The 24632-nt window shown below is 52.7% G+C and overlaps 1 protein-coding gene and 1 long non-coding RNA gene across 4 annotated transcripts in view; one reads left to right on the top strand and one right to left on the bottom strand.

Moving 5' to 3' along the window:
- Positions 1–24632, top strand: part of SPSB1 (splA/ryanodine receptor domain and SOCS box containing 1) — a 76156-nt gene that overhangs the window by 3760 nt on the left and 47764 nt on the right. Inside the window, exon 1 of one of the 3 annotated variants that reach the window (XM_077997557.1) lies at positions 18301–18602. The gene's annotated coding sequence lies outside the window, so the exon portion shown is untranslated. 3 annotated transcript variants of the gene reach the window in all.
- LOC144336576 (uncharacterized) lies at positions 11913–21577 on the bottom strand. Its single transcript, XR_013408467.1, has 3 exons — positions 20103–21577; positions 13067–13434; positions 11913–12581 (listed from the first exon to the last, which is right to left on the bottom strand). It is a non-coding gene; the product is annotated as an uncharacterized LOC144336576 (long non-coding RNA).

Raw genomic sequence — 24632 nt, 5'->3', positions numbered from 1 at the left:
TGGACTTGAGGCTCCTTCCTTGCTTGGACAAAGGGAGGATGGCAAAACCCAACAGCTCATTGGGGGATCTGTCCTGCTGCCAACCCCCTGGAACCTTTGGGAAGCTGCCTGTTTGCTTTGTGTTTTAAAAGTTCTGTTCATTGCCCAACGTTAAAAATAAATGAGTCCAGTGGTCATGAGACAGACCACATCAACAACAGGCTTAGGCTCTCGGGGCCTTTCTTGGAGATGGGGAAGAGAATCCGCCAAGGCACAGCCCAGCCTTGCCCGCCATTGAGGTCCAGACCTTGTGCAATGCAGGCATGGGATTTGTGGCAGGGCTGGCTGTCAGGAGATGTGACTGTGAGAATGGTTTGTCAACAACCTCTGCATCTGATCTGAAACTGAGCCTGCCCCTCTTGAATTTACTGCGTAGGCGATGGGTGGAGGAGTCCAAGAGTCTCTGCCACCTTTGGGCATCTCTTGGAAAACTAGGAAGACACTGGGTGATTTGAGCGCAAGATGAAGAAAGTATTAGGATGCAAACCCCACCCTTGAGAAATGACTGCTGAGTAGGAATATAGGATTCCAGGGTTGAAAAAACCTACCTGTGACAAGGGCTTGACAGGTGCCCCAGTTGTGAACACCCCTTGCCAGACAGTCTGAGTGTGGCCGATCTGGTCACACCCTTTCCAAGGTCAGAGTGAGGAGCTGCACTCCACTCCAAGAGAACCACTTGAGTTTTCTAACTGATACAAGCAGACACCAAGGGAGCGTGTGTGGGAGTGGATATCAGGATGTGGAACCAACATAAAGTTGGATCCGGCTGAATTTATGGATATAGGCCCACTAAGCAGAGATTCTGCACTTAATGTTGTAGCTCAGGGAGTTAAGAAGAGATCCATTTGGTTGGTTGACTGGAACATGGATCAAAGAATGACCTGCTGTGAGTGAGTTCGAGTTGCTGGGTCTCCTTTGGTTTAATGTAGAGGTAGGGATTCATAGGCTTAGGTTTCATGTAGAGTTAGGGATTCAAAGACTTAAGGACATTGGAATGCTGGAGTGGATCTGTCACTTAAAAGCTACTCACCCACACTGGGAAGATTCAGAAGACAGATCTTTCACCAATACGTTGAAAGAGAGATTTGTGAGGGGCCCCAGCATCCCTGAAGAGCTCCGTGATCCAGCCCTTACAGTACAGTCACTCAAATGGAAAACTTAAATGCAACGGGAGTAATTGCATTTGGAGTGCAGGGGCCAAGTGGCAGTACTCAGCCATCCAAGGCAAGGTCAGTGTGGTTACCTAATGGACTGCAGAGGCAAAGCTGCAATCAGAATAGTCTGACTTGTGTGGATCTATGGCATTGGATAGTTAATCGTGGTGTTCTTAGAAGTGAAATAGACAGGAAACCTATGAACTTCTTACTTGATCTTATAAGTTACTTGATTCTTTGAAGTTTTCTATATAAGCAGAAACTTACAGGTCAAATGAAAAAGAAGTCTTGGGCCGGGCGTGGTGGCTCACGCCTGTAATCCCAGCACTTTGGGAGGCCGAGACGGGTGGATCACGAGATCAGGAGATCGAGACCATCCTGGCTAACACGGTGAAACCCCGTCTCTACTAAAAAATTCAAAAAACTAGCCGGGCAAGGTGGCAGGCGCCTGTAGTCCCAGCTACTTGGGAGGCTGAGGCAGGAGAATGGCATGAACCCGGGAGGCGGAGCTTGCAGTGAGCCACTGCACTCCAGCCTGGGGGACAGAGCGAGACTCTGTCTTGGAAAAAAAAGAAAAAAGAAAAGAAGTCTTAACTTGAATAAATGAAACAGAAAAATAATTAAAACAGAAAATCACAGCCCTCAATCAGCTTCCCAGGCTTGAGCCAGTTTACACAATTAAGCCCCCCTGAATGAATGAATGAATGAATGAATGAATAAATGAATGAATTGGAGGCTGGGTCCCTTTGAAGAAGGACCTCAGTACACTACAGCAAGTGTATGCTATTAGTCTTCCTCCTAGCCTTCCCCCAAAGGGACCTGTGGCCTTTTACCAGGGTGAATATGCATTGAGGAAAGGGAAATAATTAGACTTTTCAGGGATAACTGGACGCTGAACTGATACTGATTCCAGGACACCGAAAACATCACTGCGGCCCGCCAGTCAGAGAACGGGCTTATGGAGGTCAGGTGATCAATGGAGTTTTAGCTTCGGTCCAACTTGTGGTGGCTCCAGTGGATCCCTGAACCCATCCTGGAGTTATTTCCTGGTTCCAGGTTTGTAATTGACATACTGAGCACCTAGCAGAATCCCCACACTGGTTCCGTAACTTGTGCAGTGAGGGCTATTATGGTGGGAAAGGTCAAAGGGAAACCATAAGCGTTGCCTCTGCCTAGGAAAATAGTACATCAAAAGCAGCATTGCGTCCCTAGTGGAGCTGCAGAGATTAACGCCACCATCAAGGACTTGGAGGATGAGGGCGGTGGTGACCCCCACCACACCCCCATTCAGCTCTCCGATTGGGCCGGCGCAGAAGACAGACGGACTTTGGAAACTGATAGTGGATTATTGTAAACTTAACCAAGTGGTGACTCCACAAATTCACATATCTCTGGTCCCTGGTACTGCATGCAGCTGTTGATCTGGCAAATGCCTTTCTCTTTATACTTGTCCATAAGGCCCACCAGAAGTAGTTTGCTTCCAGCTGATCAGGCCAGCAATGCCCCTTGACGGTCTTGGCTCATGGGTATATCAGCTCTCCAGCCCTGTGTCACAGTTTACTTCACAGTCATCTTGATCACCTTTCCCTTCCACAGATATGCTAGGGCTGGACACAGTGGCTCACTCCTGTAATCCTAGCACTTTTAGCACTTCAGGAGGCTGAGGCAGGAGGATGGCTTGAGCTCAGGAGTTTGAGACCAGCCTGGGCAACATAGTGAGACATCATCTCTATAATTTTTAAATTTTTTTTTTATTTTTTATTTTAGACAGAGTCTCGCTTGATCTTGGTTCACTGCATCCTCTGCCTCCTGGGCTTAAGTGATTATCTTGCTTTAGCCTCTCGAGTAGCTGGGACTACAAGTGCGCACCACCACTCCCAGTCAATTTTTTTTTTTTTTAAGTAGAGATGGGGTTTCACCATCCCTACAAAAAAACTTTTAAAAAAATTACCCAGACATGATGGTGCATGCCTGTGGTCCCAGCTACTTGGGTGGCTGAGGTGGGAGGAACACTTTAGCCTAGGAGGTCAAGACTTGCAGTGAGCAGTGATTGTGCTACTTTACTCCAAGCTGGGCAATAGAGTGAGACCCTGTCTCAAAAAAAAAAAAAAGGTATCTTGCTGGTTCATTGCATTGATGTCATTATGCTTGATTGGACCTAGTGAGCAAGAAGTAGCAACCACTCTGGACTGATTGGTAGGACATATACATGTCAAGTGATGGGAAAGAAATTCGACAGAAATTTGGGGGCCTTCTCCCTTAGTGAAATTTCTTGGGGGCCAGTGGTGTCAGGCCTGTGAAGGTATCCCCTCTAAGGTGAAGAATAAGTTGTTACAGCTTTCCTCCTACAACCAAGAAAGAGGCACAATGCCTAGTGGGCCTATTTGGGTTTTGGAGGCAACACATTCCTCATTTGGGTGTGTTACTCCAGCCCATTTGCTAAGTCACTGTAACGTGTCTAGTTTTGAACGGGGCCCGTCGCAGAAGACTGCAACAGGTCCAGGCTGCTGTGCAGCCTGCTTTGCCACTTGGACCACCAGCGGATCCAGTGGTACTTGAGGTCAGTGGCAGACAGGGAGGCTGCTTAAAGCCTTTGGCAGGCCCCTGTAGATGAATCGCAGTACAGGCCTTGGGATTTTAGAGCAAGGCCCTGCCGTCATCTGCAAATAACTTCATGCCTTTTGAGAGACAGCTCTTGGCCTAATACTGGGCCCTAGTAGAAACTTAACGTTTGACCATCAGCCACGAAGTTGCCATGTGACCTGAGCTGCCCATCATGAAATGGGTGTTGTCTATGATCTGACCCACCAAACCGTATATTGGGCATGTACGGCAGAACGCTCCTGTCAGGTGGAAGTGGTATATATGGGATCAGGTCTCAGCAGGTCCTGAAGGCACAAGGAAGTGACATAAGGAAGTGGTCCAAAGGCCCATGGTTCTTACTTTGCCCACTGCCTTCTCTCTCCAGCCTGTACCTGTGGTCTCCTGGGGAGTTCCCTATGATCAGTTGACAGTGGAAGTGAAGACTCAGCCTGGTTTACAGATGGCTACAGATGACTCTCACTATATGCAGGCACCACCCAAAAGTGGACAGCTGCAGCACTATAGCCCCTTGCTGGGACGTCTCTGAAGGACAGGGGTGAAGGGAAATCCTCCCAGGCAGAGATTCAGGCAGTGCACCTGCTTGTACACCTTGCTTGGAAGGAGAGATGGCCAGATGAGTGATTATATACTGATTCATGGGCTGTGCCTGATGATTTGGCTGGATGGTCAGGGACTTGGGGACTTGGAAAGAATATGATTGGAAGATTGGTGACAAAGAAATCTGGGGGCCTGACATAGTGGCTCACCCCTGTAATCCCAGCACTTTGGCAGGCCAAGGTGGGAGGATTGCTTGAGCCCAAGGAATTCGAGACCAGCCTGGACAACGTAGTGAGACTCCCCGTCCCCCATCTCTAAAAAAAAAAATTAAAAATTAGCTGGGCATGGTAGCTCATGCCTGCAGTCCCAGCTACTTGGGAGGCTGAGGTGGGAGGATCACTTGAGCCTAGGAGGTTGAGGCTGCAGTGAGCTGTGATTGCTCCGGCCTAGGCAACAGAATGAGACCCTGTATCGAAAAACCCAACCAAACAGAAAAGAAATTGGGGGAATATGTATGTGGATAGACCTCCTGAGTGGGCAGAGGACATGAGGTGTGTGGGTAGGATGACCTAGGTGGATTCTAGTCAGCCTCTTTCCCTAGCCACCCCTGTCATCGCCTGATGGGCTCAGGGACAAAGTGGTCATGGTGGCAGAGATGGAGGTGATGCGTGGGCTCAGCAACATGGACTGCCCACTCACCAAAGCCGACCTGGCTGTGGCTACCACTGGGTGCCAGTCTGCCAGCAGCGGAGACTAACACTGAGCTCCAATATGGCCCCATTCGCCAGGATGATCGCTGCACCTGGTCGAAGGCACATTGGACCACTTCTGTTTTGGAAGGGGCAGCATTTTGTCCTTACTGGAACAGGCACTTATTCTGGATACAGATTCGTCTTCCCTGCACATAGTGCTTCTGCCAAAGTCACCATCCATTGATCCACAGAACACCATACCCACTGTCATGCTGTCCACATAGCACTGTTTCCAAGGAACTCACTTCACAACCAAAGAAGTGTGGCAATGGGCTCATGTGCATGGAATTGGCGGGTGAGCGCGAGCCCACTGGTTTCACCTATCACGCTAAGTGGAACTATGACCTTGTTATTGCCTTTATTTGGAAATTAAGTATGACTTAAGATGCCAGTGGGTGCCTATGGGTGCCAGTTGATAAGGGGTAGACCTGTGATGATTGATTTTGGATGTCAACTTGACTAGATTAAGGAATACCCAGATAGATGGTAAAGCATTGATTATTCTCTATGCTTCAGTACACACTGAGCCTGTCCCTTTTCTGCTGACAGGGAAACCCAGTGGTTTGACATTATGTAGAATGATCGGGCTGCCCCAGATGTGTCTGTGAGGGTTTTTTTGGAGGACACTGGCAATTGAGTCACTCAACTGGGTGGAGAGGATCTGCCCTCCATGTGGGCAGGCACCATCCAGTCAGCAGGGGGCCTGGATGAAACAAAAGGCTGGAGGAAGGGCGAATCCCGGCTCTCTGTCCCAGAGCTGGGACGCTCTTCTCCTGCGCTTGGATGTCAGAACTCCAGGTTTTCTGGCCTAGACTCTGGGACTTGTACAAGTGGTCCCCGGAGTCTTTGACCTGGGACTGGGAATGACCGTGTTTCCCACCATCCCGAAGCAGCTGACTTGAAAGAAGGGCAGTAGAGTCTTTTGAAGTTGCAATTACAACGCCAGCTAGGTGACAGTACTTTGTAGGGCTGGGGCAGGGGTCTTCAAAAGGCTGTATGTACTCTGTATCAGCATCCAATATATGGTGCTGGTTTCTACCATAGCCAGGATTCATGGGTCCAGGAATCAAGGGGAGGAAATGGGAGTGGCACCGTGCATCATATCCCCTAGGGACCCACTAGCGAAATTTTTACTTCCTGTTCCTGTGACTTTATGCTCTGCTGGCTTGGAGGTCTTCGTTCCAGAGGGAGGAATGCTCCTCCCAGGAGACACAACAGTGATTCCATTGAACTGGGGGTAAGGCTGCCACCTGGCCACTTTGGGCTCCATGTGCCTCTGGGTCAGTAGGCTGAGAGGGGAGTGATAGTGTTGGCTGTGGAAATTGATCTGGACTACCAAGGGGAAATTAATGTGGACCGCTCCACAATGGGGGTAAGGAAGAGTGTGTCTGGAGTACAGGATACTCCCTAGGGCATCTCTTAGTATTACCATGCCCCGTGATTAAGTCAATGGGAAATTACAAGGATACAATCCAGGCAGGACTGTGAATGACTCAGACCCTTCAGGAATGAATGTTTGGGTCACTCTGCCACTTAAAGAACCACAGCCAGCTGAGGTGCTTGTTGTAGACGAAAGAAACACAGAACAGGACAGAGGGAGGTAATTAAAATAAATACCAGCTCCAACCACGTGACCAGTTACAGAAACAAGGGCAGAATTGCCGGGAGTACTTCCTCCCTATTTTGTTCAGAATACGGTTGTATGCATTTACTTGTATATTAGGCAAATATCAGTTTTCTTTCCTCTCTTACTCCTTATTCTTAGAACATGTGTTGAGTCTATAGCAGTATTTAGGTATTAATTTTACATCATAGTATTTAAGTTATTGAGTATCAGAGGAGAGAGGAGTGAATGGCACTCAAGGACTGTACCCCCTCTCTGGAGAAGGGATTGATGTGTCTTTGGTATGTAGCATAGTAGTGTCATGATAGGTGGAACTATGACCTTGATATTGTCCTTGGAGATTAAGTATGGTTTAAGGAGATGCCAATGGGTGCCAGTTGATAAGGGGTGAACCTGTGATGATTGATTTCAGATATCAACTTGACTAGATTAAGGAATACCTGGATAGATGGTAAAGCATTGATTATTCTCAATGCTTCAGTATACACTGAGCTAATCCCTTTTCTGCGGAAAGGGAAACCCGGTGGTTTGGCATTGTGTAGAATGATCAGGCTGCCCCAGGTGTGTCTGTGAGGGTGGTTTCGGCATTTGAGTCACTCGGCTGGGCAGGGAGGATCTGCCCTCTATGGGGGCAGGCACCGTCCAATCAGCTGGTGGCCTGGATGGAATGAAAAGCTGGAAGAAGGGCGAATCCTGGCTTTCTGTCCCAGAGGTGGGACGTCCTTCTTCTCCTGCAGTCAGATGTCACAACTCTGGGTTCTCTGGCCTTTAGACTCTGGGACTCATACCAGTGGTCCCCAGGGTCTTTGGCCTGGGGCTGAGAATGACCCCACTGGCTTCCCTGGTTCCGAGGCCTTCAGACTTGGCTGAGCCACACTCCTGGCTCCCCTGGGTCTCCAGCTTACAGATGGCCTGTAGTGGGACTCAGCCTCCATAACCGAGCAAGCCAGTTCCCCTAACCCATCCCTTCTCATCTGTCTCTCCCTCTCGATCCTATGGGTTTTGTGTCTCCGGAGAATCCTGGCTAATGCAGTTATGGGCGCCTTAAGAATCTGGTGGAGAGGAGGCTGGAGCTGGAAGGCCAGAGAGATGGCGGTTCATATCCCTGACCTGCCAGTTGGGATGGACGCTGGTGGCATTTCCAAGGTGGCGTGGGTAGGCTTCGGTAACTAGTTGAATGTGGGGTGTAGAGACGGGTGAAGAACTGCAGGTGCCTCAGGTTCCCAGCTAGTTTGGGAGTCATCGTGAGTGATGACCTACAGGCTAGGGGAGTAGGTCCATGGAGGTGCTTTGAACCTGTCCCAAGTCGAAGTGGTCCGAGTGGACATGTCTGGCAACTGGGCTCAACGCTCAAGCAATCCTCCCACCTCAGCCCCCCTAGTAGCTGGGACTATCGGAGCACACCACCACCTCCAGCTAATTTTTAAATTTCTCACAGAGACGGGATCTCCCTATGTTGTCCAGACTGGTCTCAAACTCCTGGGCTCAAGCAATCCTCCCAAAGTGCTAGGATTATGGTCATGAGCCACATGAGCTCACCCTCTGCCTCTTGGGTGCCGCTGCCCTATCCTGGCTTAGAAAGCTCTGGCCATTCCCTAGGCTGCACCTGCCTCCTGCGCCCAGACCCATCTGGCATTGTCTTCCCTACAGGGGCCTCTCCCACCTCTCCCTCTCGCCCTTGTGGCCCATATGCCCCCTCAGGAGAGTCCCTCTCCGCCCTTGTAGCCTCAGTCACTGTCACCTGTATTCTGCTGACCCCATTTCACACTCTTCATGCTGCCTGGTCCCGCCTCGGCTGGCCTGTTCCCACCGGCTGGCCCACACCCCTCTCGCTTCACTTTCCAAAACCGGGTCCCCTCACACCTCCCCTCTTCCCAGGGGTGTCCCCTTCAGCAGGTAGCCCTGCCATCCGTGGTCCACCCTGTCACACAGACACATGCACCCTCAACCATGCCAGGGACAGCTGCTGTTGTAGGCAGCCCAGTGACCTGTGCGCTCCAGGAGGGCAGGACCCGGCCACGTGGCCGTTGTTCACTGCTGAGTCCCCAGTAGTTAGGTCCACAGTAGGTTCTTGGATACCTGTTGGATGAAGGAGTAACGGGAAGACTGGTGGCATATTGGATCCTAGCAGGGTCTGGGAGAGCTTGATGTGGGCCCGGGGTATGGCTTCTGGGGGTGGGGACTCCCCGTCACGGAGCTGGACTGCCAGGTGTTCTGTTCTCAGACGAGACTTCCTTCCATGCCCCCGTGGGAGGTCAGGAACTCTGAACAAGCCTCCATTCTCAGGAGTGGTTAGTGGACCACTTGTCATTCTTGCTTTCGTTCAGACATTTGCCGAGCACCTACTGTATGCAGCCAGTCTGCTGGGGCCGTGGATAAAAAGAATGAGGAAGCTTTCATTGTCTAGTGGGTGAGACAGGCCCATCTCTGCTGATGATAGTGCTCAGGGCATCAGAGGACACCGGTGGCGGGGGTGGCCAGGTTGGAAAGGCAGGAAGGGTGCTGGTGTGTGGCCGAAATGAGCGCAGAGAGGCAGGAGGGCCCACAGACCTGGGGACATTTGTGCAACTGCAAGTAACGTGGGAGAGGGGTTTGTGCTTTAGGGAACGAAGACGTGTTGGGGACACAGCAGTGGTTTTTGAGAATCAGTCAGCAGGCTGGGTCCCAGCTGTGCTCCTACAGCAGGAGGGACCAAGACGTGGGGGCTCCTAGAAGGTGAGCCTTGCCCTTGATCCCTCAGGGCAGGGACTGAGGGCACCTCGGACGATTGCCTGTTGCTATCAACCACCTTCATTGTTTTGGGTGTGTCGAGGGATGGCGGAGCCCGGGGCCTTCCTAGCCGCGTCCTGCGGCAGTCGACTTTTTCGCTCTACGGTTTCCACCACGGAGAGCCTTTGGAGCACAGCAGAGCTGGGGTGGGAGGGATACCAGTTTTCCTTTGTGATGCCCAGCCTGGAGGAGGTGGAGACGGATGGAGTGGAGGGGGCTGTGGGAGGTACATGGGCTGGGGTCCGTCTATAGTGGGGTTAGTGACAATAGCCACCAACCGGATGTGGCATATCTGAGCACGCTTCCAGGTGCTGTGCATGCATGAAGTCATTCATTCGTCATAGCATCAGTGATACCTATAGGGTAGGTACTACCCATTTTACAGATTAAAAAAACTAGGATGGCTCCGGGCCTCCCAGCCACCCAGGGGAAGAGCTGGGAGCTGAGCCCCAGCAACCTGGCTCCCAGTCTTACTCTTCACCACCATTCCCTGCCACAAAGAAGGAGCGAGGAAGAAATGAGCGATCCGAGAGACAGGTCAACAGAGCGGATGTCACTGTGGCTGGGTGAATAGGATGCAGGGGCTGCTGAGAGTCGGAGGTGGTCCCAGGTACATGGGGATGGGTGTCTGAGCTAAATGGAGAGAAAGTCGAGTCAGCTGCAAGATGTCCTGGATATGCAGATGTGCTCTGTGATATTGGCTAATTAGGGTGTCTTTTTTCTTTTTCTTTTTCTTTCTTATTTTCTTTGAGATGGAATCTCGCCCTGTCATTCAGGCTAGGGTGCAGTGGCACAGTCTCAGCTCGCTGCAGCCTCCACCTCCCGGGTTCCAGTGATTCTCCCACCCTAGCCTCCTCGGTAGCTGGGATTACAGGCACCCGCCACCACGCCTGGCTAATTTTTGTATTTTTAGTAGAGACAGGGTTTCACTGTGTTGGCCAGGCTGGCCTCGAACTCCTGAGGTGATCTGCCCACCTCGGCCTCCCAAAGTGCTGGGACTACAGGCGTGAGCCACTGTGCCCAGTTGTCTTTTTTCAATTGAGGTGAAATTCACATCGTATAAAACGAGCCATTTTAAAGTGAACAGTTCAGTGGCGTTTAGTACATTCGCAGTGTTGTGCAACTATCCCCTCTGTCTAGTTCCAAAACATCTTCATCCCCCCAGAGGGAAACCCCATCCACATCAGGCGTCACCTCCCATCCTCCCTCCCCAACCCCTGGGAACCGATCTGTATTCTGACTCAACGGATTTGACTCTGTGCTGGACAGTTCATATAAACAGAACCATACATTGCGTGGCCTTCTGCATCTGACTTGTGGCTAATTAAGTTTTGCACAGAAGATTGAAGCGTTTCCTAAGTGGAAGCTGGATTTCCCGTCCTGGCTCAGTTGTAGAGGCCACGTGAAGGTGGGATGGAAGAGTTGGATCCAAACAGCTTGTCTAAGAGGTTGGCTGGGAAACACGACCACCTGTCTTTTTCTCCATATCCCTCGTCACCAGAGACTCAGCCACTATCCTCTTGGCAGCCAGTGATCTTGTTACTTATTTATATTTTTCCTCATTGATCTATTAAAAATGCCACCTGTTGTCAGTTCCCTTCTGAAGCCCATCAGCCGTTCCCATTGCTCTTATGGTGAACTTGCAAATCCGTGACGTGGTCTTTGGGGTGCGTGTGGCCCCTCCTAGGCTTACCCCGCGCCACTCCCTCCTCGCCGTGGTCCACCTCAACTGTGATGCCAGAGGTATCCCCATGGGGACTGATCCTGAGGCTGGGGATCTGCAACTCATGGCGCTCCTCCTCCTGGGGGGCAGGAACTGTTTCCAGGATTAGTTGCTGACAGGGTTGCAATTTGGTGCCACTTCCAAATCCTGTTAACCTGTCTGGGACCAGAACTTCAGCTTTAGCAAGTTGCTTTCTTAATTCCTTTCCTTCCGGTTTTCCAATACATATCAGGCTCCGAAGGGGGTGGACTGTTTCATTTGACAGAGAGTGTGACAGAAGTGTGCTTAGGAGCTTCCTGCCTGTGCTCTTGGGGCAGTGATGCAGTTGCGCTGACTGGTGGCACCTAGCAAGGGGGCTGTTTGCCCTGGGCCCACCCTTGGCAGGGTCATGGGCACTCCAGCAGTAGGTGCTGCATAACCAGGGCCCCCTGGAGCCACGGTGCACTGACTGTGGGTTGGGGGACAATTTGCAGAAAGGAGACGGGTGGGGTTGCCCCAGGCACGAGAGGAAACCTAAGCTGTCATCATCTGAGGGGCCTTCGACTCCCAACAACTTGTTCCTGCCTCTTCCCTCCCATGCTGGGGCTGGCGTTTAGTTTAGGGTGTCTCAGATCCCATCTGCTGTGAGTGGTAATCAGGCTGGGCACAGTGGCTCACACCTGTAATCCCAGTACTGTGGGAGGCCGAGACGGGTGGATCACCCAAGGTCAGGAGTTCGAGACCAGCCTGACCAACATGGTGAAACCCCGCCTCTACTAAAAATACAAAAATTAGCTGGGCATGGTGGTGCAGGCCTGTAATCCCACTACTTGGGAGGCTGAAGCAGGAGAATTGCTTGAACCCAGGAGATAGAGGTTGCAGTGAGCCAAGATCGTGTCATTGCACTCCAGCCTGGGCAATAGAGTGAGACTCTGTCTCAAATGGATAGGATAGGATAGGATAGGATAGAATAGAATAGAAGTAACTGGGGACCCTGGCCAGTCTCCCTTGGGAGACCCAATTGAACTTCCTGGTCCTTTTGTTTGGCTGTTCCTGGAGCTCTTATCTGTCTTCTTGGGAGTTTGGCTGTAGGTCCTGGGCTTCTGGCTGGGGTAGTTTTGCCTGCTGCCCAGAAGCTCTCCTCAGGTAGGGGATGGTGAGGGGCCTGTGATGATGCCCCTGCACCTGCCCTGGGAAGGCCGCAGAGTCTAGGCCCATCTGTGATGATACCTCTGCACCTGCCCTGGGAAGGTCACAGAGTCTAGGGACCATCTATGATGATGCCTACGCACCTGCCCTGGGAAGGCCGCAGAGTCTAGGGACCATCTGTGATGATGCCTCTGCACCTGCCGTGGGAAGGTCACAGAGTCTAGGGGCCATCTGTGATGATGCCTCTGCACCTGCCGTGGGAAGGCCGCAGAGTCTAGGGACCATCTGTGATGATGCCTCTGCACCTGCCATGGGAAGGTCACAGAGTCTAGGGGCCATCTGTGATGATGCCTCTGCACCTGCCGTGGGAAGGCCGCAGAGTCTAGGGACCATCTGTGATGATGCCTACGCACCTGCCGTGGGAAGGCCGAAGAGTCTAGGGACCATCTGTGATGATGCCTACGCACCTGCCCTGGGAAGGCCGAAGAGTCTAGGCCCATCTGTGATGATGCCTCTGCACCTGCCGTGGGAAGGTCACAGAGTCTAGGGGCCATCTGTGATGATGCCTCTGCACCTGCCGTGGGAAGGCCGCAGAGTCTAGGGACCATCTGTGATGATGCCTACGCACCTGCCGTGGGAAGGCCGAAGAGTCTAGGGACCATCTGTGATGATGCCTATGCACCTGCCCTGGGAAGGCCGAAGAGTCTAGGGACCATCTGTGATGATGCCCCTGCACCTGCCCTGGGAAGGTCACAGAGTCTAGGGACCATCTGTGATGATGCCTCTGCACCTGCCCTGGGAAGGCCGCAGAGTCTAGGGACCATCTGTGATGATGCCTCTGCACCTGCCCTGGGAAGGCCGCAGAGTCTAGGGACCATCTGTGATGATGCCTCTGCACCTGCCGTGGGAAGGCCGCAGAGTCTAGGGGCCATGCTGGTGGGACTTGCCTCTTGGGTTGATCCCAGGAAGCCTCATGCAAACTCAGGATTAAGCACAGGACTCAGACCACAGTGGTTTTTGTGAGGGGCAAGGCATCTCATGTGAGTTTCTTGGGGTGCCTTCCTGGATTTCTAAGGGATGAGCTCCTGGATAGATCAAGAAGACCTGAGGAGCTGGGAACAGTAGCTCATGCCTGTAGTTCCAGCACTTTGGGAGGCTGGGGCAGGCAGATCAGTTGAGGCCAGGAGTTCATGACCAGCCTGGGCAACATGGTGAAACCCTGTCTGTACTAAAAATACAGAAAAATTAGCTGGATGTGATGGTGCATGCCTGTGATCCCAGCTACTCTGGAGGCTGAGGCAGGAGGATCACTTGAGTTTGGGAGGTCAAGGCTGCAGTGAGTTGTGATCGTACCACTGCACTCCAGCCTGGGCAATGGGAGTCAGACCTTGTCTTTAAAAAAAAAAAAAAAAAAAAGATCTGGGCAGCAGAACCTTGTCATCTCCTTCCTCTGCAGATGGGGGTTGGGGGAGATGAGTGTTTCTCCTGTCTGAGGGTCTTCTCATTTGGAGATTTGAAGAAAGCACTAATGGGAAAGGTCGCCTTACATTTGTGAAGCTTGGGGACGTCATCCTAAGGGGGCCACAGCATGCTTAATTTATTCTAATTCCATAATATATAAATTATATGTAAATGTCAGGGTTCTTCTAAAAGCAGTTCGCCATCTTTGGAAAAATGGAATGTTCAAAAAGATAAATATTTTTCCCCCTTCTTCTAGTTGCATCCTATCGGGCCAACTTTGAGCTGTTCGGTGTGAACAGACCCTTTCTTCCCCCACCTCTAGCCTCCCAGGCTCCCTGAAAGCCAAGTCCTCACCCCCACACCACTCTCAGGGGTGTCTAGACAGCGCGGGATAAAGGTTTTTTTTTTTAAATGCCTTCATCATTCAGCCGGTATTCCCTGAATGCCCGCTCTGTCCTGGCTGTCACAGTGCCTACGCCGAGAGAGCCATGCCCAGACAGGGCCGACCCAGGAGGCTGCGTCCGAGCCGAGTCCTGACCCATGACTGGGGTTTCTTTCTCCCCCTTGATGGGTCTCAGTGCGGCTGAGGTTTTGCTTTGCTGTCCGCATTTATGGAGATTTTTAGAATGGAAAATTTCAAACACAGGGCAGAGTAGAGCGACTGGCGTCCTGAACCCCACACCCACACCACCCAGCACCAATAATGTTCACTCGTCTCTTCACCACACACAGGACATCTTCCTTCTGGAAAGACCGATTGGGCTTAGAAATAGCATCAAAGTCCTGGAAAAGGGTCAGACTTGAACCAACCCTGGAGCCAGAGCAGTCTCACTCTTACCTCTTGGCTTTATTTATTTATTTATTTATTTTTGTGTGGGGCAGAGGAGCACTCTGTAGAAGATTTAACTCCACTGCTTCTGGAAAACGGCAGGAGTCGATTCGGGTCAGCACCCAGGATGTTTCTGCCAGGGTTTGCCGAGTGGTAGACGTGAAACGTGGCTTTATCCACCACGTTTTGTGTGTTTGGGATGGGACCTCTATTTTCTCCCTGGAAAGGTGGGTTTGGTGCATCCCCAGGGGGTATGAATTTTCTTGGTGGCACTGAGCCCTGTTTCATCCTCTGCCAGATGAAATAGCTATGCTCAGACAAAGCAAGAAAATGGGACTTTTTCTCTCCTTAAGCCAGTGGCTAAGTATTGAGATACAGGAGCCTTCACGCAGATGACGTTTTTGTCTTGGTGTAACCGTTGGCCCTGCCTGCCTCTTGTCGCCCAGGCTGGAGTGCAGTGGCGTGATCATAGCTCACTGCCCCTCGAACTCCTCAAGTGATCCTCCCTCCTCAGCCTCCTGAGTAGCTGGGACGACAGACACACGCCACCATGCTCGGCTAATTTTTATTTTATTTTAATTAATTAACTTTTTTTTCGAGGCAGAATCTCACTCTGTCACCCAGGCTGCAGTGCAGTGGCGTGATCTCGGCTCACTGCAGCCTCCACCTCCCAGGTTCAAGCAATTCTCCTATTTTATTTTTTAGAGCCGAGGTCTCACTGTGTTGCTCAGGTTGGTCTCGAACCCTTCCTGGACTCGAGCAGTCTTCCCAACTTGGCCTTCCAAAGCTCTGGGATTACAGGCACAAGCCACTGTGCCCGGTCTCTCTGGTTTTTTATGAGACAAAGCAGGGAGTCCCTGACCTTCCTGAATATTGTAGGCAGTAAGCGCTAACACAAGGTTCTTTCATAACAGCCCTGTGGAGGAATTATGCACACGCCATGCAGTTCACCTGTTGTAAGTGTACACATTGATGATTATTAGTGCACACATATGGTCAGGCAGCCATGGACGCCGTCCTAGAATTCATTTCTTCTTCCTACCTCAGCATGCTCTGCGGGCGGAGACTGGGGGAGGGCCGCATTCTCCCAAGTTTCCTGAGTGCTGCTGGTAACACAGTCAGGTGCCGGCTCGGAGTTTTGCTGGACGAGCAGCTCATGAGCTGAATTTTGCAATGATCAGATGATCGTGCATGGACTTATCTCATTAAATTGGCGCGGTTTTGGTTTTCTTTGGGTTTCATTATTATTATTGTTAATTGATTTTTTCAACCTGGTCAGTCTTATTGCAAGAGGGTCGCAGTTTTGGAAGGCGCCTAGGGAAGGCTGCCTGGTTGGAGTTTGGAACTGTGTGGAAGGAGTGGAGGTGAGGTTGCCAGAGGCAGTGCGTGCCGATTGTCCAAAGCCAGGCCCAAGGCCATGTGTCCCTCACAGACACACCTTTTCCCACCGGCTTTAGAACAAGACCAGTTTGCTTGATGTTTACTGAGTGCTTGCTCTGTGCCTGGCACTGTTCTGGGCACTACCCACACATTAACTTATCGACTGCTGCACAGAACCCTGTGTAATGGGGATTACTGTGCCCATTTTACAGATAGGAAAACCAAAGTTTAAAAAAGTCAAGGCTGGGCACGGTGGCTCACGCCTGTAATCCCAGCACTTTGGGAGGCTGAGGCGGGTGAATCATCTGAAGTCAGGAGTTCGGGACCAGCCTGACCAACATGATGAAACCCTGTCTCTACTAAAAAAATGCAAAAATTTAGCCAGACGTAATCCCAGCTACTTGGGAGACTGAGGCAGGAGAATCGCTTGGCCCTGGGAGGCAGAGGCTGCAGTGAGCCAAGGTCGCACCACTGCACTCCAACCTGGGCGACAGATTGAGACTCCATCTCAAAAAAAAAAAAAAAGTGAACAAGACAACTGGAAAATACCCCCAAATGCCCACCTGACATTTTTAGCGTCTCTGCTGGGCGGGGAGTAGATCTGGCCATGCCCCACTAAATCCTTCCTCCCTCCCACCCCCAAGTATACAAGGCAACTCTCTGACTTGGAAAGCTGGAGGACTGCCTGTTTGGCAGTCATCTATCCTGGTACGTTCCTGATGGGAAGACGGGCACCGGGCTGCCTGCTTGTGGGCATCTAGACCCCGACTGCCCACACACCTTCTGCAGACCCAAAGGGCTGAGATCTACACAACGAGGCCGTTCATCACCAAATGGAGAGAGAGGCAGGTTAGCGAAAGGAAGAGCAAGACCCCAAATATTTGCCTCTGCTCTTCATCTAGTAAATCACACGAAGAATTGCAGAAAGTAGCAGCCTCATCCCTGAGTTTCCCTGGGCCAGACTGGGGCATAGGTCTTCTTACATCGTCTTGTTTTTCTCCAGGAAGAATCAGCCTTGAGTGTCAGACTTGAATTACTTATTCCCAAGGGACACTTCCTGTGGCCATTTCTAGTGGCAAGTGTCTGAGATTGTGCCCCTAAATAAAAGTAGGGTTTTAAATTGGGTCACAAACTCACATGCCCCCAGGGGTCGGGAAGGAGGCACAAATGAGGGAGGCAGCCAGCAGGAGACTCCAGGGCAGGGAGAGGACTGCAGCAAAGGGGAACAGCATGTCCTGCACACAGGAGTGGCCTGTCTTACCTGGGGGAGTGGAGTCCTTGGCTCTGTAGTATCCCCTTTGAAGTCAAGAATCCAGACTTTTTAAAATGTTGGCAGATAATGCAGTGGAATTTTTGTTTGTTTGTTTTTAAAGACACAGCATTGCACTGGTTTAAAATACAACATCTGTGGGATGAATCTCCCCTCTCTGTAGAGGTGAGGAGGGCGAGGCTGAGAAGCTCAATGGTGCTGGGACAAGAGCTGTAGCTGCCAGCACCAGGCCTGGCCCTCTGCCTGCCTCCCCATGCCGCATCACGGGCAAAGCAGTAGGGCTGGGAACCAACTCAGCAGATTCCACTGTGACAAGAGACCCCATACTAGCTCCAAGGGACACAGCCCTGTGCCAGTCTCACCCGCCCACCTTCGCTCTCCCGCAGGAGGGCATCTCAGCAGCAGCCAGGACTTTGTGGCTGTCTTTTGGGTGCCAGGCACAAAGCATCTTGTGTCATTGTCTCTTGCAGTCTTTACAGCGCAATACACACACCTTGTGGTTTCTGCTCTCCCCGTTTTAGAGATGAGGAAACCGAGACCTGGAGAGGCCCGAGTCACATGACGGGGTGGGAGTTGAATGTGAATGTGACTCCTGAGCTACAGCTTCTAACCATCGAGTGATGCACACTCTGAGGCCCACGGGGAGATGTGCATGGCACCCTCGGCCTGATGCCAGTGACCTTGCCCTCCACCTGTGGGATGCAGCCTCGCTTCGACCCTCTACCAGGGCATCACGTGCAGCGAAGAACACTGAGTCGGGAGTTGGTGGGGGGCCTCAGGAGCACAGGCAGCCCCACCTACGGAGGGACCGCACTGCTCACAAGGTTGCTGACTAATTCTCTTTGCAAACGGTTCAGTTTCACATGCTTGAGTTTCCAGTAACTATGTGGGTGGATTTGTTTCATTTAAGGGGAAAACAAAACAAAACAAAACATGGAGTTTTCTTTCCCAAGAAGAGGGCTCGCCAATTACGGGTTTCACGCGTGCGGCTCCGGGCATCCTGGTGCAGTTCTGCAGCCAGCGGGGCCTCTTGGCAGACGGGCTCGGAGGTGGAAATTGCTTAGTCATTTGCAAGCCGGGACCAGGTGCCCAAGGTCAGGGAGGTGGTGGGGACGCAGCGGCACAGTGGTCTCCGGGTCCTGCTGAGGGAACCACGGTGGTCCTGTGTTCTTCCTGACTCAGCCTTGCCCTGGGCTGGCAGGGGGCGGGGACCTGGGCGAAGAGGAAGGTGCCAGGTCAGACAGCTGGCCTCCCTGACCCTGGGGCTCCGGCACCCCCAAGAGACCTGGCCTGGGAAGGAGACCCTCCCTGTGGGCGAGTCTCCTGCTTCGGGTGAGTTGGAGATGGGGGTGTCGTTTGGCATGCTAGACTGTGCTAGGGCAGAGGTGAGAGACAGCCCCTGGGGGACAAGGGAGGGGCATGTGTGCACTTGTATTTATGTGTGTGCATATGTGCTTGTGTGTGTGTCTGTGTGTGTGTCCCCACACAGGCTCAACCAGGTGGTACTGGTACTCACCAAGCAGAGCAGACTTTGATGGGCACAAGGGCAGGGTCCTAGGGGGCTGCTGCTGGGCCAGGCATCACCCCTTGAGGTGCGAGATAGTGAGGAGGTGGGGGCTGATCAAAGCGGGTTCAGGGGCTGCCATTTACGAAAGGCTGGTAGCGTTTTGCTACCTTGGAGCCCACCTGTTCCCGCCACCTCGGGGCACAGGCGCAGGCGGTCAGCCGTGACTCCCGGATTCCTGTGGGGTGGCACGGGCCTTTGTCAGGACCGTGGCTGCTTCTCCAGAGGAGACCGCCCCAGAAGCGGCATTGGGTCTAGGTCCGGGGGCCGAAGCAGCTTCGAGCCCAGCTTGAGAGGTGGCTGGCCTTCCGCCTCGGTACTCCCTGCTCCTATTACCTGGCCGGGCCGTGTGACCTCTCTGAGCTTCAGTTTCCATCTGTGAAATGGGGCTATAAGAGTGACCCCGGGTGGAGGGAGCTGCCTCATGCTCTCTTTCTGGTCGCAGAGATCCCAGGCCTGTGGCAGGGCCCGGCCTCACCTCGGATGCACCTTCCTCCTTCCAAGTGGAAACACACTGGAATTTAGAATCCTTAACCTGGCCTGTGAGGGTTTGCTTCCTGTGCTCTTGGGAAGGAAAGAGAGAACTCTCAAATAATATATTATTCTAGGCAGAGGGTGATAAAGGTGATCAGAGGCCGGGCAACGTTCTGGCCTTGGGGATCAGGGTTTACTCTCAGCAGGTGAATCTGGGAAGGCTTCCTGGAGGAGGTGATGCTGAAACTGGGCCTTAGGATGTAGAAGCACTGGAGAGGGAGGAGGAAGGGAAGAAGGGAGTAAATGTCACTGGTGGAAGGTGGCACGTGTGTGCAAAACCACTGGGAGTTTTGATGATAGCCGGTATATAGTAAGTGCTTGAAAAAAGTCATCGCCAGAATCGATCCGACTCCAGGATTTGGTTTAGGTATCTGGGAGAAGGGGTGTAGGGCGTGTGGTAGAGATTTTCAGACCACCAGGTGAGAACAGACAGGTTTTTTGTTTGTTTTTGAGACAGGGTCTTGCTTTGTCACCCAGGCTGGGGACAAAGCTCACTGCAGCTTCTGCCTCCCAGGCTGGGGATCCTCACACCTCAGCCTCTTGAGTAGCTGGGACCACAGGTACGCACTACCATGTCTATATATATATATATACACACACACACACACACACACACACACGCACATATATATATATTTATATTTTGTATTTTGTATTTTTTGTAGAGTTGGGGTTTCACCATGTTGCCAGGCTGGTCTCAAACTCCTGAGCTCAAGCAGTCCACCCTCCTTGGCCTCCCAAAGTGCTGGGATTACAGGTGTGAGTCACCAAGCCTGGCCAGAAAAGACAGTTTCAGAGCCTTATGTAGGTGATTTCCGGTGGTGAGGGAATCAAATTTTTTTTTTTTTTGAGCCACTTAGATTGGCTGGTTGCTTCGGTGGGAGTTTCTTGCTTCGTTGGCCCCCCCATTCGCTCCTCAAGTTTGTTAAGGGCCCCTGTGTGCCAGGCTCAGCCCGAGCATCTGTGGAGCCAGAGGAAGCTGGGTGGACAGTCACAGGTTTGGTGACGCACCAGGTGGGGAGAGGAAGCAGCTGCGCTCATTCCCCTTTCCGGGCAGGTTGGGGAAACCTAGCAATTGTTTTGGGAAGCTGCAGCTTGGGGAGAGATGACGTTTCCTGTGGCCCAGTGAGGGTGGGGCCCTGGGGTCTGGGCTGACAGTGGGCAGTGGGGGAAGGTGGGTGTGGGCACCTGGAGGCCCATGATGCCCCCAGATCCTCCACCAGGGATGCAGCCGGCAGCAGAACAGTGACAGGTCCTCCGCCCGCTTGGGTCTCTGCCCGCCCACGCCTCCCTTGCTGGTCGTCCTCTCCGGCCTCTGCTTCCTTGCTTTCTTGGCTGACAGTGTAGGACCCTGCCTGAGGCACAGCATTTCCAGGCTGCCTTGGGGACAGACAGGGAATGGGGACAGCGTCCTGTCCTATAGCCCCCCTGCCATGTTCCTCTTTGTCCCCAAGGCCACCCTCCTTCCTCCACTCCCACGTTTCCAGCATCCAGGGAAGACCCTGAGTTTGGAATCTGGCTTCCAACCCAGATCCTGGACAAGTTACTCAGCCTCTTTGAGCCTTGGTTTCCACATCTGTAAGAACGGGCGTGAGACTTACCTTGCGGAATCGTGCAGATTGACCAAAGCTAGACTGTGTGGCCAGTGCCTCAGTGGCAGCTGTTTCTACCATTTAGAGGATTGTTCTTCTATCCATTCAGCAATTCGGGCAGCTCACTCAGATCAGGGCCTCTGTCAGGCTCTGGACATACAGCAGGACAGGGGTCCCTGTCTCCAAGGACTCACTGCATGTAGTGGGGGACAGTCACATGAGCTGGTGATTGTAACACAGGGTGACAAAAGAGGAATCCAGCCTGGGGTGTCCTGCAGTGAGTCCTAAAGACGAGGTAGGGCCGGGTGCAGTGGCTCACACCTGTAATCCCAGTACTTTGGGAGGCTGAGGCGGGCACATCACCTGAGGTCAGGAGTTCAAGACCAGCCTGGGCAACATGGCAAAACCTGTCTTTACTAAAAATACAAAAAAATTAGCCAGGCGTGGTGGCGCACACCTGTAATCCCAGCTACTCCAGAGGCTGAGGTGGGAGAATCGCTTGAACCTGGGAGGAGGCAGAGGTTGCAGTGAGCCAAGATCATACCACTACACTCTAGCCTGGGCAACAGAGTGAGACTCCATCTCAAAAAAAAAAAAAAAAAAAAAACCCAAAACAACAGCAACAACAACAAAAGAGGAGGTAGGACCTGGGAAGTGGGGGGACCAGGGGGGTGGCACAGGGAGGGCACCAAGGCAGGCAGCATTGTGGGCTGCAGGTCAGTGTGTGGACACGTGTGCGCTGCCTTGGCTGTGGCATGTTACTCACCAAGGTGGGGAACACACCCAGCCCTCGAGGGTCAGGTGCTTTGCTTCTCCTCCCTCCTCCCTCCTCCTCCCTCCTCCTCCCTCCTGTAGGATCTCGAAGTACAAGGGTGGGAGGAGGCCCCGAGGCCCTGCTGTCCCCGTGCCCTCCTTGTGGGACTCCTGGGCCCTGTGCTCCCCGCTGAAGTTGAGTGGAGGAGGCGGGGAGCGCTTAGGTCAGGCCCTCCGGCCTGCGTGTGCCGTGTCTCATGGTGGCTGATGTTCTGTACCAGGCTGCTATTCCGTTCTGGCTGATGCAGAGGATGCTGCGGGAGGCCAAGCCTGCTCATCTGGCCTGGCCAGATCTGCGACGCAGAGCAGCCCCCAAAGGTCGGCTCCAGTGAAGGGAGGGGACTACAGGGAAGTTGGCCTGGGGTGGCGGGTGACTGGTTCCATGAGTCTTTGGGTGAGCCCTCACATCCACACCTGCTGTTTCTGTGGCCGCTGGAGCTGCTGGCCCAGCCACTCTCCACCTGGCTTCAGGTGGGAGGCAGCCTCCCTGCCTATCCAGCCCCAGACCTCCTGGGAGGACCATAGCTGGCTCCTGAGCTGGCCACCTGCAGGCCTGATCCCCAGGGTCAGAGGCAGGACCCTCACCTTCTCAGAGGGGTGGAGGGGAGTCTGTGCTTCGAACTCACTGGGCCAGGTGTGTGTGCAGCTGCACTCACCTGCTCAGGGCAGGCCGCCAGGGACCCCAGGTGCCCAGGCTTCTGCTTCTCACCGGCCCCACCACCCACTGTAGTTTCTATTTGTCGTCCTCCTAAATTTGCATGGCAGAAACTTCCTTCTACAAATATTTGCGGAGCACCCACTGTGTGCCAAGCATTGTTCTGGGCAGGGGGTTGCAGCTCGACCAAGACAGACTGCAGGGCGGTCATCAGCCATTATTGCCTCTTGGACCAGGACTGTCCTCTGTGTCTGTGTCACCTCCCCCACCCCAGCCAGATGGCTGAAAGCTCCTGGGGACTTTGCTCCTTTCACCTTTCCTCCCCCTGCCCTGCCCCAGGTGTGTGCAGATAGGGGGTAGCCCCATCTCCCCCATTTGATTGGGAGGCCTCTCGAGGGCTGGGAGAAGCCATTTCCCTTGGCGTTCCACAGCACGCTGCTACTGGGATGTTTTGTATATAGTGGCCTCGCTCCGTGCATCTAAGTTATTCCTTGATAGAGGAAGCAAGTAGCCCTCTCTTCCATTTTACGAGTATTTGGAGCAATGGAGCGGGAGAAACTGACTTGCCCCAAATCTCTGATCCTTTTCTAGACGTTGCCCTATCCTGGTGACTTAGGGTCGTGACCGCACCCTGGGCTCGCCTCTCTCGGCTCTGACTGGCCACGACCTTCCTTTTGAAGGTACCTGGAGGGTGGCTCTGTGTTTCTTGCTTCCTGGTGGGGGATTTTTATTTTATGTCACTGGTGGTTTGGAAGCCACAATGTCCTGTACCAGGTTTAGCAGGATGGAGTTAGAGTGAGCTCTGGCCATGAAATGCTGGCCTGATGGGGAGGGGCCAACCCCCCCAACCCCCCCCAGGCCCCAGTGGAAGGCCCCCCTCCCCTGCTTAAAATGCTCCTGAGTCCCTGGCTGCCACTCTCCAGGCCAAGGCAGTGGGAGTTGCTCTGCGGGGGATTCTGGCTGGAAAAGGCAGCCGTGTAATTACAGGTACTGGAAATAGTCCTGTTTCCCTTTCAGCCTTTTCCTCCTTCCCCTCCCCCAAAAAGAAAACAACAACCAAAAAATCCCCCAAAAACACAAAGCTGGAAAAAGCTCTTAAACCTTCTTAGTTTAGTCTGCAGAGGCGTCTCAGGCGGTGGGCCTTAAACATTTACATTCTTTGGGCTTAGCTGACTCTTTCAAGCGTCGAGTTTCTGGGTTGATGGCACATCCAGGATGAAGCAAGAACTCCTTACGGAGAAAGCACGTGTGTGTGTGGTGGAGCTCTAGACGGCCCGATGGCAGGGGGTGGGCGCCGAGCTCCAGGGCCCATTCTTGGGAGAGAGCGGATCCTGTGTGATTTTACGAAACTTGTCCTGACCTGTTATTCATCACCTTGGTGCCTGATAGAGAAGTGTCTCCGCAGTTCTGTTCTCCAGACCTTTACTGAACACTTACTGTGTGCCAGGGATTCCGCTCAGAACACGGAAGAGGGCGTGTGAGAGGCTGATGAGTCAGTGAGGGAGACAGATGCATGGGCAACTTGCTAATGCTATATTTCATCACATCTGAGACCTGTCGACCGTGAGCTTCACCTTTAAAAAAAAAAGAAAATAGTGCTGATTGTCACTGTCATGTGCCCTTGACTCCAGGACCAGGCTGATGGCAGAGATCTTAAGATGTGAATCACATGACTCTGAGTCGCTGGGGGAGGAGGACTCTGAGAGGCTGGGAGACTGGCCGGGGCACTGCAGAGCTCACGGGAGAGGCTCTTCAGTGGCACAAGTATCTCGGGTGGTGCGTTATGGGCAGAGTGGGGCTGGGGAATGTGACAGCAGCAAGATTCATACCCATAGGTGCCGTTGAGGAGTGATCCTGCTCTGGGCTCTCCAGTCACCTATAACCCTGCAGGGGACAACCACAATGTCTGTTTCACAGATGGACCACAACCATCCCCAGGTGGTGTGTACCTGGGAATCGCACTGGGCAGGTGATGTAAATATGTGCGCTCCTGAGCACCCATCCCAAATAAGGGGCTTGAATAGTTCTTTATTAACGACCCACATTCCCGGGACTTAGCTCCTGGTGATCAAGGCTGGCTCCCTCTTTGTCTTGGACTCATCTCTGTGGCTTCTCTTTAATCAGCACTTAAAAATGCAGCAGGCTGAGTAGTGTACCGGCATCGTCTCCTCTAATCCCCACATCATCCCAGTGAGACAGGGCTA

The sequence above is a fragment of the Macaca mulatta genome, chromosome 1 (genome assembly GCF_049350105.2).
Source record: "Macaca mulatta isolate MMU2019108-1 chromosome 1, T2T-MMU8v2.0, whole genome shotgun sequence".
Taxonomy (NCBI): domain Eukaryota; kingdom Metazoa; phylum Chordata; class Mammalia; order Primates; family Cercopithecidae; genus Macaca; species Macaca mulatta.
The sequence above is the reverse complement of the archived record's forward strand: the minus strand, read 5'-3'. Positions and strand labels throughout refer to the sequence as shown.